Genomic DNA, 14,720 nt, shown 5'->3' with positions numbered 1-14,720 from the left:
CACCCACACTGTGGAGAGCAATCTGCTTTACTCCAAAGCCCACTGATGTAAATGTTAATATTATCACAGAAAATACCTTCACAACAACTTTTAGAATGATGTTTGACAAACTACCGGGTACCAGGGCCCATGAAATTAACAATCACACTCTCCCATAGGACACAAACGGGTCTGGCAGTGACAACAAGGGTCAGGCTCTAAGGGATTCAGGGCTTTGGGGTCCTTCAAGGGCAGCCCTGTTCTTGAAGCTCCTCTTTTGTGGTGCTTTCTTTGAGGCAGTTTGTGGACATTCTGCAGAGGAGGCTGGAAAGGTGTGCTGGCAGTGTGGGCCTCATAGGACTTGTCCAGTTCCCGAGGATGGGCAGCCCGGCTCCCCATGAGCACCCACAGAGGCTGTGAGCATCCCACCCGCCTGCAGATTGTCCTCCTGCCCCAGGCTGGCTGTCCACCCCTGCTTCTTCACAACGGAAATCCTAGAACCCGAGCATCTGGACGACGTCAGACTCTGGAGTCAGGTTCAGGGATCCCCTGGAGCCCTCGGGGTTAGCCCGAGCCACCCACAATCGGCCCCGGACCCTCCCTGCAGACGTCGACTCGTCTATTCCCCTGCACATTTGCGCTTTGTACCAGGTGCTACGGCTCCCCCTCACTTCTTCACGGAAGTCATTTGAAGTCATCGTGGGGTAGACCTGGGACCTGAGTCTTGTGCCTTCCACAGGCAAACGCGTCCTTTGTGTCTGTCACGAGATCAAAGGAAAGGCAGAAAGGGGGGGCTTGGGGGACGTTTTCTTCCGCCGGCAGAGCCTTGCTCGTGTCAACGTTTCAGATGACACACGATCCAAGCTGACTTGAAAGAATCCTGTTGACTTCATCTCTGGATGCTTTGAAGAGCATCTGTCACAGGACCGGGATGGGGTCGCGCTGGAGGGGGTCCAGGGGCTTTTAAACTGTTGGGCTTTGCTGGGCTCCTGCACCGGACTTGACCAGCTGCACAGGGGGCCAAGGCGGTTTGGATGCTCGGAGCTCTTTGTGCATTGTGTGGGGGGGGTCATCTCGCACAGCCTTGACCTTGCACCTCCCTCCGGGATGTTCCACCTGCCCTGGGTCTCCCCACCTGAGCCCTGAGCCGCGCCAGGTCGCACCCCAAAGAGACAACCCCATGCTGCGCCATCAGGAGCACAGCCTTCTCCAACCCCCCTGCTCTGGGCGGACACATCTTGTCTTGTAGGGATCAGAGGAAGTGTCACCTCCCCCCTGGACTGCAGAGGCCCTGAGAGCCAGACTGAGAAGCCCGAGTGTCCTCTGTGTGGCTGGCCCGTGGGACCGACAGAAAAGCACCCACAGGGGCCTGAAGGGCAAGAGAGTCTCGCCCCTGGGAGGGTCCGGCCGTGTCTAGGGCTTTCCCGCCCACTCCGCCATGGATGGGGCAGACAAGGCCACCTGTGTCCATCCAGGATTCACTAGCCAAAGCCAAGTTCATGGGTTTCACGCACATGAGGAGTCACGTGGTGGCTTCGAGTCAGGAGACTCTCCTGTCTCGGGGGCACGAGGTGACCACGGAGATGACCTACGTGAAGCCCAGCATTTGGGACAATGCCAAGCAGGCATGCCGCTGAGCCAACACGCTGGCAGGTGTTCAGCCTTTGCCAGACTCCCATCTCCTGCGCTGAACGCGTCTCACCGCAGCGGCAGTGGGGAGGTGAGGGCCGGAGGCAAGACTTCGTGGAACCCCTTGGCCCATCCCTTCTCCAAAGTCTGGGGTAAAGATCCTTCCAGCTTTCCACCTCAGGGTCAAGTTCCCGAAGCCCTGAGTGAGAGAGGCAGGGGGAGGGAGGAGCGCCCCTCCCTCCCCAAACCCAGTGTGCACGAGAGAGGCCAAGGGCAGCGGTGGTGGGGGCGCAGGCAGGGGGCGCACAGAGGACAGGACACAGGAGTGAGGCCTGGCCAAGGAGGAGGGGCACAGCGTCGAGCCCCAAGGAAACATCGCAGGTGCCCAGGAAAGGTGATGGTTTCCAGCATCTTGCCCAAATCGCCATGATGCAAGAGAACGTCTGGTCTAAGTTTGGGTCAACACAGCATGTGCCCTCAGCCCATCCACCCCCAGAGGTCCCCCCAAGCCCCAACATGACGATCTGCAGACGGAGACCTTCTGCGTGGCCAGGCTAGCCCAGGGCCCTCAGAGAACACGGGGGACGAAGCTGTGGTGTGCGGACGGGAGCAGGGAGGCACCTGACGCCGCGAGAAGCAGAGATCGGTGGGGCCCCCCTTTACCTTCTCTCGGTTCCTCTTGCCTTCGGGGCTGGCGGCCCGTAAACTCTGTGCCTCAACAGATCATCCGGGACGCGGCGGGCTGCCTCTCGCTCGGCCCTACCCGACGCCAGGCCTCACCACGCCCCTCTCCGTCCACCCATCACCCGGGTCAGGGCTGAGCACCTCCCATGCGCCTGGCCTGGGAGCAGGACGGGGCCACGAGCAGGACCCAGGGCTGTGCACGGCCACTCAGGCCACAGACACGCTGTCTTCACGAATCTGGGCAAGGTGGGTGGTAGCGAGGGGAGAGTGGGACGGGCTGAGCACCTTTCCCCAGACACACGGAGACACACACCGGGGGCTCTCGGGTGGGGCCCACGCGGTCTCGCGTGTAAGAGAGATCAAGTTCAGCCGTTACAGCAGCAGAGTGTCGCCCTGCCCGCCAGACACGCCTGCTGGTGAGGCCCGGGGTCACGGTGCAGGGGGGCTCGGAGCCCCGGGGCCCTGACCTCCCGAGGGAGGCTGGGAGGCTCCGGCGAGGTGTCAGGTAGAGAGGCCAGCATGCTGCCTAACGGGGCGGGGGGTCGGCCGCCAGCTCTCCAAAGCCCCGTCCCGGCCACCGTGACCATCGGGTGGGGAGAGGAGACCGTGAGAGCTCACGGTCCAGATGGGGGCCGGCTCGCGGGGGTGGGGGGGGCGCACGCGGAGCCCCACACCAGCCCCGGCGCTCGATGTGGATAATGAGGCTGGGCCGGGCAGCCGCACTCCTCGTCTCCCCATAAACACAGCTGGGGCAGGGGAGTAAAGAACTCCCGATCGCTTGGACTCGTATTTAATTATTTTGATTTATTAACACCGAGTACACAGGGCCGTCCCCTGAACGTGCAGCCCTCCGTCCCCGGCGAGTCTGGGAGTCTGGCTGGCCTCCCGCCGCCGTCCCCGCGATCCTTTCCATTCCCGTCACGTGATTATCCTCCGCCGCGGGCCCGGGGCAGCAGGGCGGGCGTGCAAAGTTCACCGCGAGTTCAAGGGCTGCCCACGAGGCCTTGGGAGCGGCCGCGAGAACCGGAGAGCTGCCTACGGGCTGGAGGAGGGGGGCCCTGAGGGTCTGAGGGTCTCCTGGGGCCCGATGGGCAGAAGGCTCAATGTGAAGGCGGGGGCCGAGGGGGACCATTGCCGGCGCCGCTCCTGCACCTCCTTCTCTCCTCGCCACCTTTCTCCACTGCTCCTGCTGCCCCCCTCCCTCCTCCCTCCCCTCCCCCTCCCCCCTCCCCCCACCTGTGCTCCCCCTCCTTTTTCTCCTTCTCATGCTCCCCCCTCCTCCTTCCTCCCCTCTTCTCCCTCCTCCTCCTCCTCCTCCTCCCCCAGGGCTGGTCCAGGTCCACGTGGAGAGCAGGTGCCCCCCTAGGCCCCCTTGTCGCACGTCCCCGGTGCTTGCGTCTCACCCAGGCAAGCTCTGCCCCCTTGTCTCGGACACGGGAAGCCCGGAGGATACATTCCAGCTCCAGCAGGGGTGACCTGTGGGACATTAATCCCTGTGGCATCAGAGGCTCTGAGCCCCAGTTGTGACAGTCGGACTGAGACACAGAGGGTGGGTCCTCGCCTGGCCGCGGGTAGAGGAAGGGTACGGACGACGCGGCGATCCGAGACCTCAACAGTTTCTCAGGCAAACACACCACCAAACACCTGGTGAAGCGTCTGCCTTCGGCTCAGCTCATGATCCCGGGGTCCTGGGTCGAGTCCCGCATCGGGATCCCTCCTCGGCGGGGAGCCTGCTTCTCCCTCTTCCTCCACCCCTCCCCCTGCTTGTGCTCTCTCTGTCTCTCTTTCTCTCAAATAAACAAATAAAATCTTAAATAAAAAACAAACATAAAACGCTTCAGACATGCACAAGGACCTGGAACCTGCCCTACGCAGCCCCTTCGTGCCTCAAGATGGCTACCACGGGGCTTAGGCAAAGTCGTGCTTGGTGACCTGGGGCTCCTGGGACAGTGGCCACGTGCCCACTGGGGCTCAGGCCATGTGGCAGTCCCCTAACATGAATGCAGAGGACAAGCGGCTCGGTAGCAGGGGGGCTTCCGGGAACCAACACGTGGCACTGCGTCTGGTCTCGCCATCCCGACGAGCGTTTGCAGGGCTGGGAGGAAACCCCATGCCAACCCCTGTGCCCCCAGAGCCGTCATGCTTCAGCACCCAGTGGACATGGCCCCAAATGCCGAAAAAGAGCCTCTGCTCTTGGGCTCTCGTGTGGAGATCATCCGCTATGCGCCCCACGCAGGGCTGGGGAGCTCCTCCTCCTCGCCACGGCTCTGCACATCCGCCTTGGTCGCCCATCTCACAGCTGGGAAAACTGAGACTCGCAAGCCCGCCCCGTGTCACGGAGCCCACAGCAGTGGCACAGAAGCTACATCTGTCCCCCCTGTTTCACCATCTCCCACAGTCTGGGAGGCTCCCTCCTGTTCCAGTAGAATCAACAGGTGTTCTGTTTGGTTCGTCTGGGACACACGGGCTCTCCAGCCCCGGCATAAGGTGCCTGGAAGGAGAGCCCATGCCGGGTGGCCAGGGAGGGGAAAGGAGCCGTGGCTGGCTCCAAGCCGGCCACAGGGCCACCCTGCCCACAGGGCCACCCTGCCCGCTGTTTCCGGCATGCACCTGTCTTCCCCGAAGATGCGCCGACCTGCAGCATTTCTTCCGGAGAGAGAAACTCACATCATGGGGGATGTGGCGGCTCGTGTAAGGCTCCTGACTTCTGAGGAAGGAGCATGACCATTCCAGAGCTGATGGGTTGATGCGCGCGTCCACCGCTCACGCCTCACACTGTCCGAGAAGTCAAGGTGGACGCGGACCACGAGAACAGGGGAAGCCAGACATTGAAGGCAGGGAACCAAACGTTCGCTTCCTGTCCAGAGAATGTGGCGGTCCCCAGCAAACATGTCAGAGAACCAGGTAAAGGTTAATTGACCAAAAGCTTGTCCAGTTTTCAACCATCATCAGCAAGAGAACGTCATTTTTTTTTTTTAAGTATTCCGTTCACGGGAGGCCTGGCCGGCTGCATCGGTACAGCACAGGACTCCTGATCTCAGGGTCGTGAGTTTGAGCCCCACCACGCCAGATGTAGAGACTGAAAAATAAAATCTTAAGGGGTACCTGGTGGTTCAGTCGGTTAAGCACCTAACTCTTTTTTTTTTTTTTTAAGATTTTATTTATTTACTTGACAGAGAGAGACATAGTGAGAGAGAAAACACAAGCAGGGGGAGTGGGAGAGGGAGAAGCAGGCTTCCCGCTTGAGCAGGGAGCACGATGCGGGGCTCGATCCCAGGACCCTGGGATCATGACCTGAGCCAAAGGCAGATGCCCAATGACTGAGCCACCCACCGGGTGCTCCAAGCATCCAACTCTTGATTTCAGCTCAGGTCATGATCTCAGGGTCCTGCGATCCAGCCCCGCATCGGGCTCCCTGCTCAGCGGGGAGTCAGCTTGAGACTGTCTCCCTCTGCCCCTTCCCCCCATTCCCACTCTCTTTCTCGCAAATCAAAAATAGATCTTTAAAACATTTTTTAAAAATAAATCTTAAAAAAAAGTATTCATTGATAAGAAGAAGCAACATATAAAACACTCTAGATTAAACGTAAGGTCTGCAGGACATCAGGGAGGCGAATGAGGAAGCGATGGCCGTGACCTCGTAACATAGGGTTTTGAAGACTCAGCCCTGCCAAAAAGGCCAGATAACAGCGGTCCCCGCGTTGGGACCCGCTCCGTTCTTGACAGCGTGCCCGCGGGACCACAGAGGGTGCAGAATGATCAACGGTGGCCACGGCTCAGGACAATTTCATTTACTGAAACTGTCCCAGGGACCTCGTCGGCCAACCTCGGCCGCGAACGCGTCTCTTTCTTCTTCTAACACAAAATAACCACAAAGAGCATTCTACAACTTCTAAACCCTTCCCTCTCTGGAGATACTCCCTGCGGAGAAATTCTTGGAATTTAGATCCATGGGCCAAGGAGGAAAGGATGCATTCCGGGTTTGGGCCGCACCTCGCCGCGCTGCACCTGACCAGTTATCCATGTGGGTGACTGTTCCATCCTAAATGTCACCAGCATTAGAGAAATCTTAACAAATTTAAGTTATTCTGTCTGCAATAGATTTTCTGCCATAACTACAGAGGGGTAGAGGGGAAACCCTTTTTTTTTTCTTTTTTGTATTTTTCGGAATTGTCAGGGTTTTCCACCAAAACAGAAGTGGAAACCCTTTAAAGAGAAAGGGTGCTTTGGCGATCCTATGGCTGTGCACGTCATCTATTTTGGGGCCCTCCACCTCAAACGTCTGAGGTCTCGTGCTATTTAAAGATGATCTTTTTATGTTTACTTTAAAGGATCGACTTTGAAGATGTTAATTTAGCCAAGATGGGGCAGCGTTGTGGTTTAACGGCTCTGAGGTTTATGAACATAATTGAAGTCAGGCCTCGCGCAGAGGCTCCTGGCTGCTTCCAGGGCACTGGGTAGGACTTGGGGTCCACAGCCCGCCCCTCCTGACCATCCTTGAGCCTGTGCCACCGCCGCCGCCGAGGCTCTGCTCCTGCGGGGGGTGCGGGGACCGCCTGTGGGGCTCGCCCACCATCGTGAGGCCGTTCACAGCTGCCCATGTTTCATGAGGTACATTTTGATTGTCTCGAACTTACTGTGAAATGTAATTACTTGCATTTTATATGGATGCAAATCCAGCGGGAATGAAGGACAGCGTTGGTGTTTGGCTCGTCTGTGTCAAAGGAGCGGCCCCTGGAAAGGCACCGTTGCCCCAGATGAAGTCAGGAAGTGACTCAGAGTTGGCGTCTGGCTGTCTACATGGCCCATGTTTTCCTGAAACAAAAGCGAGCAGGGGCTAGAACTCGGGGCTTGTGCAGTGAACCTCCCCTGTGGGGCGCCCCTGGGGAGATGGGATGGGACTGAAAAATAAAATCTTAAGGGGTGCCTGGTGTTTCAGTCGGTTAAGCACCTAACCCCGACCCCTGAGGGCCGCAGTCAGCAGGCCAAGTGCATGCCCCCCGCCCCCCTTCCCAGGGCCTCTGCCTCAAGCCCCGAACCGCCAACCTCAACGGGGCATGCTGACCCTTCACAAGGCCCAGGAGGGAGGCTCTGTTCCTGACCGGTCCCGTTGCCCTGAGGAAACTGAGACACAGGGGCCCGTTCACACTGCCAGGGACCTCCACCAGGCCGGTGAATCGGGCCCCAGCCCTGTGCACCCCCCACCACCTGCACCCGCCCCACAGCCTTCTCCTGACTCCCGCCCTTCCCCTCGCTTCCGACCGCCTGCTCTTGGCCTCCTTGGAGCCCGAAAGGCGCGCCATCCAGTCGTCTCTGAATTGGGCTTGAAGACGGTGAAGACGCCCCCTCGGGACAGGCCCGCACCGTCCGTGGGTCCTCGGGTCCTCGGGTGCGTGTGGTCTTGTTCCGCGCTCTCGGGGACACTTAGGGCTCAGGCGTCCATGGGCGCGGCGCTCCCTCCTGCCGCCCCAAGCTTCCCCACCCCACGGCCCCACCACCCCTCAGGAACCCACGTGAGTGTCCCCGGGCAGCCCTCCCCAGTCCCGCACCTCTTTCCAGAACACCTTCTGCCCACCTCTCCTGCCTTGGGCCCCAGCAGGCCCCGGGCCAGGCACAGCTGGGCTCGAAAGCCCTCTTGGCACTAGAGCGACCACCTGGCTCGGATTTCAGGGAGTGATTGGCCCCCAACCCCCGCTCCCCCACGGCTTGGATGGAGTCCCAGCATTTTGTCCCCGACACAACGCACGACAGCTCAGATGCAGACCCTGGCTGGGGCCTTCGGATCAGCCGCGAGAGCCACAGTGGGTGTCCGCCCCGATGCACGGAAACGGCCCTGGGGAGACTTGGAAACACTTCTGTGAAAGGCACGCCTGCCCCAGTTTCTGGCGTAGCCATGGTGGCGTGGGGCCCCCTACGCTCCGGCCTCCAGCCGTCCCTGTCCCAGGCCGTCGGGGAGACTCCAGCCCCCCGCACCCCGTCAGCACCCAGGCCCAGCCAGGCGGCAGACCCAGGCCCTGAACCAGGGTTCGCCCCCCGGCTTGTAGCCCTGTCCCCTGGCAGAGGACACACATCCCTCAGAGAAAGCCCAAGAGACCTTTCAGCTCGGCCAACACACGGAGCCTCCAAGTCCGGCCGAGCGTGGAGTGGGGCGGAAAGCAGGAACGCGCGGCTGGGGTCCCGGGGTGCGCGCGGTGTCCGTGGGGACCTGTGGCCTGGCCTCTCGTCTCCGTGGGCCGGGCACAAATTAGGACAGACACCCCCGGGAGCCCGGGGCCCCGAATCCCACCGGCTGTCGGCAGCCTGCGTCCCGCTCCACTTCCCCGAGACCCCCTCTGCAGGCGGCTGCGTCCCTTGCCCAGCCTGGCTCTCCCGGAGCCCCCAGGCCACCTCTCTCACCCCGTGGCTTTCACGGGGCACTGCTGAGTGTCTTCTGTCTGGTCTCCCTGGAGGCCTCGTGCGCCTCTCACGGCTCCCCTCCTCCAACAGCCCTTGGAGGCTACTCTGGCTTTCCTTCTCTGCGCTCCTGGGGCCCGGGGCTGGGGTCCGTCCGCAGCCATGGTCAGCGGCTGGTGGGACCGGGAAAGGGATCAGCGGGCTGGGGCGGTCGGTGGTCACAACGGTGGACGTGCAGCATTGTCTCCGCGGGCTCTCCTGGGGCTGGACCGAGGGAACCGGGGGCGGAGGCTGGGGCTGCTTCTCCGCATCCTGGCCAGGTGAGAACAGAAGCGGGTGCGTGGTCCCCGGGGGCAAGACAGAGCCAGGAAGGGGACAGCCAGGAGAGCGGCTCCTGGGGGTGCCTCCCCCAGTCTCGGCTATGACTCCTGGCTCCTCAGAGGTTCTGACTTTCTGCTGTCCCGGTTCGTGTGGGGTCCAGTATTTGAGGAAGCCGGGGATGACATTGCAAGTCGCGGGGTCCCGTGATGTCCGTGACGCATGAAGAAATCGAATTGCAGAAAGAAATGCATACGCGCCTAGGAAATGTTACTTGGGGGAAGGTGCCTTCTCTCCGTGTCCCGTAGCCTCCTTCATTAGACCAATGACGTCACTGTCACAGCTGCACGTTTCCTGCCCCAGGAGGTCCGGACCCTCGAGCCCTGCCTGGCCTGCCCTCTCTCCCCCACGCACGGGCCTGGGAAGGAACGTTCAAACCACCGCCGGCTTCCTGCCGGGAGCCAGCAACACTTAGAGGAAAATCGTGACGCGAGCCTGTTTTATTTGAAAGCTTTGACGCCAGATTGCGGCTAACCTTGAGGGGACCGAGCTGGCGCTGGCACCGCCCGGGGACGGCCTCATTTCCCCCCGGGGGCCCCTCGCTGGCCTGCACGCGGCTTTTCCAAGGCCTTTCCCCCCAGCGCTCGGCCTCCCTGCATGTTCTCCTCCTTCTCCTCCATCCACATGCCTCCCCCCCCCCCGACCTCTCGATCACGGCTGCTCCCCTCCCTCTGCTTCCACTCTGTGCCCGTCTTATTCCTCCAGATATAAGCGTATCCTGGGTTTATTTTCGGCCTTTTAGATCTATGCCCTTTTTTTCCCCATAAAATTGAAGAAAACAAAACAAAAAAACCAACCTTTCCTTACGGGCTAACCTGCAGTCACACGGATGTCCCACGGCCAGAGTCCCTTACCGGTAACGGGCAGGTGAGCCCGTGCCCAGGGCTGGGGCCTCGCTCCTGCTCCGCGTCCACACGGAAAGGTCTGTGCTGAGCACCCAGACCTCACGTCAGAGCCCGCGCATCGTGAACGCAGTAATTCACACGTGGAGTGTGGGATGCTTGATCTCAGCTCCGGTCTTGATCTCAGGGTCTTGAGTTCAAGGCTCACGTTGGGCTCCATGCTGGGCCTGGTGAAGTCCTGCTTACTAAATAAAATAAATAAATAGAACAAAATCTTTTATTTTTTAAAAAATTTTGGTAAAGATTCCGTTTATTCATTTGACACAGAGAGATACAGAGGGTGCAAGCAGGGGAAGGGGTAGAGGCAGAGGGAGAAGCCGGCTTCCTGCTGAGCAGGGAGCCCCAGGTGGGACTCGATCCCAGGACCTGAGATCATGCCCTGAGCCGAAAGCAGACGTTTCACCGACTGAGCCATTCAGGCGCCGCAAAATCTTTCAGAAATAAAAAAAAATGAAAAATTAATATGTCCTAGCCATTTGACTCGTGATGGAGGTAATTTCCACTCTTCTGGATTTTTCCAGGAGGAAAAGAGAGTCTCCCAAAAGATGGAAACCCTGGGGTCTGTGGCTGGAGGTCTCCTACAGGTGGGCCGTCCTGCTGTTCCGATCTGCAGGGAGCCCCGATCGTGTTGTTCCCAGGCCCCACGCCGCCTTCAGCCCTGGCCCAGACCCCGTCCCTGGGATGCCCCTCAGCCTGCGGCTCACTGACCAGCCCAAGGAGGAGGCGAGGAGGGGTCCCTGCCCGGTGGGGGCACAGGGGTCACACTCTACAGTCAGAAGCCCTGCCATCATCCACTGTGTCCTCAGACAAGCAAGGAGCAGCCCGCCCTTTCTGGCTGCGTTTTCTGAAACCATCAGGTACGGACAGTGACCTCACGATGCGAAGATCGTATACATACATAAACATATTTTATGGGAAAGTAGAGACATGGGATACATCGAGCAGACAGCTCCGTGCCTAGAAAAAAATTCAATAAAAGGTCGGTGCTACTTAATCAAGACTTTATAAAGACAATAAAAGTCCTTTGAAAAGGATGGGCCGACATCGCCCTAGGAGCTGTGAACACACGGCTGCGTCTTTATGAAGCTCTGATTCAGCCACCGCACTTCTGGGGTGGTCCCCGATGCCCCACCCTCCCGGAGGGGCGGTGAAGCCCTCGGCCAGGTCCAAGAGCGGAGACGCTTTTCTCCTGATGCTTGATTGTCCTGACCCTGCCCTTCCTCTGCGAACCACATCTGTTTGGCCGAAAGCAATGCTCTCCTCTCTGGTGGCTCCTGCAGGAGACCGTGCAAACTTGACTTTCAGGGGACTGCACCCAGTGCTCAGCGGTCCCCACGTTGTCACTCAGCAGACTTCTCCAGCTCTGGCCGTCACTGCTCCTAAGGCGACACACGCAGAACCAAGCAGTGCTGCCTCTGAGGGTCCCTTCCCGTGTACACCTGAGGGACACTGTGCACACCTGTCGAAGGCCATCTCTCCCCAGAACACCCCTTCCTCTGGATACACGAGGCAGCGGGAGGGTGCGTGGAGACCCCAGTCCGGACAGGAAGAAGCTGGTGTCCTGGTTCCGTGCTGTCTGAAAGCAAGACCTCCCTCATCTAGAGGACATCCCGCAAGCGTCCCTGACCCTTGCAGCCTGGCTGGGGGCTCCGTTTTGTGTCATCAGCACACCAGGTCCTGAGTGGAACAAACAGACATGAGTGACACATTGTTAGCCATCGTGACAGAGAAAGAGAGGCAAGTCCCATCCCCCGGCCCTTCCAACTTCTACCTGGAAGTGACTCCCGTCATTTCTACCCACATTTGGATGGACAATGCAAGTCACATGGCCACACCCAACCTCCGGGCGCCTGGGGACAGCGCCACCTTCCTGGAGCCCAAGAGGGGGAATGCACATAAACACACACCCTCTTTGGGCCAGATCCCTGTCGGAATGATTCAACCCTGACTCCACACCTAGTCTGTGGAAACCCACGCCTTCGCCCCTCTGTGCACGGAATGTGGCATCGCCCTACGACGGCCCGATTTCCAGCGATCCAGCCAAACTCTCAGCTTCAGATCTCTCCAGGTGAGTCAGGTAGGAGACTCTCCAGAGAGACCCTCCTGGACCGCCCCTCACTCAGCGGGCAGGTTGGGAGGGCGGGGAAGTACCTCTCGCTTCCCCGCGGAGGGAGACCAATGCTGAGCACCCCGATTCACCCCCAAATCATTTCTCCTGCCTTCCTCACGTCTTCTGGAAGAAGGGGATGAGGTAAGCATAAAACCAGTGTTTAATCCACTGTGTCCGGCCTGTGGGGGTCTGTATATGGAAACCAAGATAGCAGGGAGAGTCTCATCTAAGACCTCTTCCACTTCCACATGCAGACCCAAGGGATCGCAGTCCACGACTCCTGTCTTTCAGAGGTTTCTAGAACGCGTGGATACATTGGAATCTTTGAATGCTGTCATCACTTCCCTCACCGTAAGCAAAATCCAGGGTCAACATCCTTGCTCTCTTCCCTGAGTAACACACAAACGTGTACACACATGCTCTCGCACGCTCACACGCATCCATAAAATCCCTCCCCCAGGGGCCCACTGACCCACAGCCAGAATTTTGAAGCCATCTCTCTTCTGAGCACTGGGGAGCTGGATTCTGGCACAAAGTCATCCTGCCCAGAAAGTCTGAACAGGGTAGAAATAACGGAACCAGAGCAGGTCCGGGAGATGGTCGATCGGAAGGGATATATTGATCTTTCTTACGTTAAGTGAAAATTACGCGGTTGTAAACACATGTGGGTACAGACCAGGAGCTGATCTCCCAGAGACAAAAGCCCTTCTGCTGAGTGCGGGTGGACACTGGAGGCTGTCGGAGAGCAGGCGGACAGCTCGAGAATGCCGCCAGGGGCCACGGAAAAGAATCCATTTCACGGAAGCAACGGGGTTTGGGGTCTGTGATAGCGGACCCATGCGGTTGACGATTCTGGGGGAATGTATCTGGTTCCAAGTTTTCAGGCATGGAAAGCCAAAGGGGACCCAGGTCACGCAGATTTAAAATTTGGACAACACAAAACAGATGCTTCCAATTGTGGAGACTAAGTATTTCCTGGAATGGAGCTCACACGGGGATTTATTGCCCCTTGTAGTAGGCAGTACATTCCGCCACGGTTTTACAAGAAATCTCGGGACAAAGCTCCATATGGGCAGAGAATGCGCCCGTGAACTCAAGTCTGGGGCTGTCTTTAGCGGCAGACCCAGCACTGTGCGTTCTGACCCCCAGGGGCAAGGCTCAGAGCCTGGAGATGGGGGCGGGTCCCTGGCCCCTTTGCCGGGGGCCCCCAGATTCTGCATCAGAGGCCAGCTCCCACCCAGACGAGAGAGGCCCATGTGTGTTCAGGCACTTTTTTTGATCATCGTGGCAAGTCTGGGCTCTTCGCAAATGAGATGGCGTGCCTCCGGGTCATTGCCATTAGACTTGGGTTTGAGGAGGCTGCCCGGTCGTTAATCAGGGTAGGCGGGAGAGAACCCAGCTACGCGGCTGTTCTCAAGATGAGGTCAGAGACGGGGAGCAGAGAAGAGTGGACGGTTTTGAGGGGAACCTGAGAAATCAAACCCATAGAACGAAAGCAGTGGCACAGAGGAGGGGTCGGTGACAGCACCTCAGAGGGGGTCCTTTGGGGCACGGTGCACGGTCCCTCCAACCAGGCGGCCGTGAGGGGCCAAGAGGCCTCAGGACTTGGCTGGACACAGACGGGGGGTGTGCGTGACAGGTGGGTGATGGTTGTGACCTTGAGAGTTGAGGTCATCGTCGTGGCTGACAGCAAAGAGGGAGAAGAGCGGAGTCGGGGGCGGCAGAGTGGTCACCAGAGGGGTGGCTGGGGCTGGGGTCTGGGACACCAAGCAGATCCGTGGCCTGAAGGGGGAGATGCATTCCAGACGGGTCCCGCGAGGCCTGAACACGGTGGTGTGTCCTCTCCAAGGACACACGGCCCACACACGGCTTCCTGCTCTATCTGGTGGGACGGATCCGGTCTCTTGGCTTTCCACAGGGGCTGCCCCTACCCCAGCCACGGCTTCCACACCCTGTGGCCAAACACCAGTGCTCTCAACCGGCCAACACCTTATCCCGCCGTTTTTCCAAACGCTAATCCCTTTGTTCGAGGAAGAGCAAATGTGCCGAGAAGCAGCTATGTGAACTCATCAGCTCTTCGGAACGGCTCCTTAAAAAGATCGACGACTTCAGGGGCACCTGAGTGGCTCAGTTGTTAAACGTCTGCCTTCGGCTCAGGTCATGATCCCAGGGTCCTGGGATCGAGCCCCACATCGGGCTCCCTGCTCTGCGGGAAGCCTGCTTCTCCCTCTCCTAGTCCCCCTGCTTGTGCTCCCTCTCTCGCTGTGTCTCTCTCTGTCAAATAAATAATAAATGAAATCTTAAAAAAAAAAAAAAAAAAGATGGACGACTTCACCTTCCAGGGGTTGAAGTCAGCAACTGAACACGGTGCGATGTGTAAATCTTCCAAATTTGAAAAGAGAGGGGAAATCATATTCTGAGACGCAAAGACCAAGTATGGTTTTTCTACTTCCAAGCCTTCTGTAATAAAACACACCAAAAAATATCTTAAGAAAAATGACTATGAAAGATCACTCCATCCACCAACCTTCGCCTGCTGTTTTTCCAAATAAGGACCAGCACCATGGATTTTCTGTAAGTCATAAATTATTTTGATATTTTTTAGTAATGCAATAACCACATGCATAATATGAGTAAAATATGAT

This window comes from Martes martes (assembly GCF_963455335.1).
Source record: "Martes martes genome assembly, chromosome: 11".
NCBI lineage: Eukaryota > Metazoa > Chordata > Mammalia > Carnivora > Mustelidae > Martes > Martes martes.
This window is presented reverse-complemented; position numbering follows the sequence as displayed.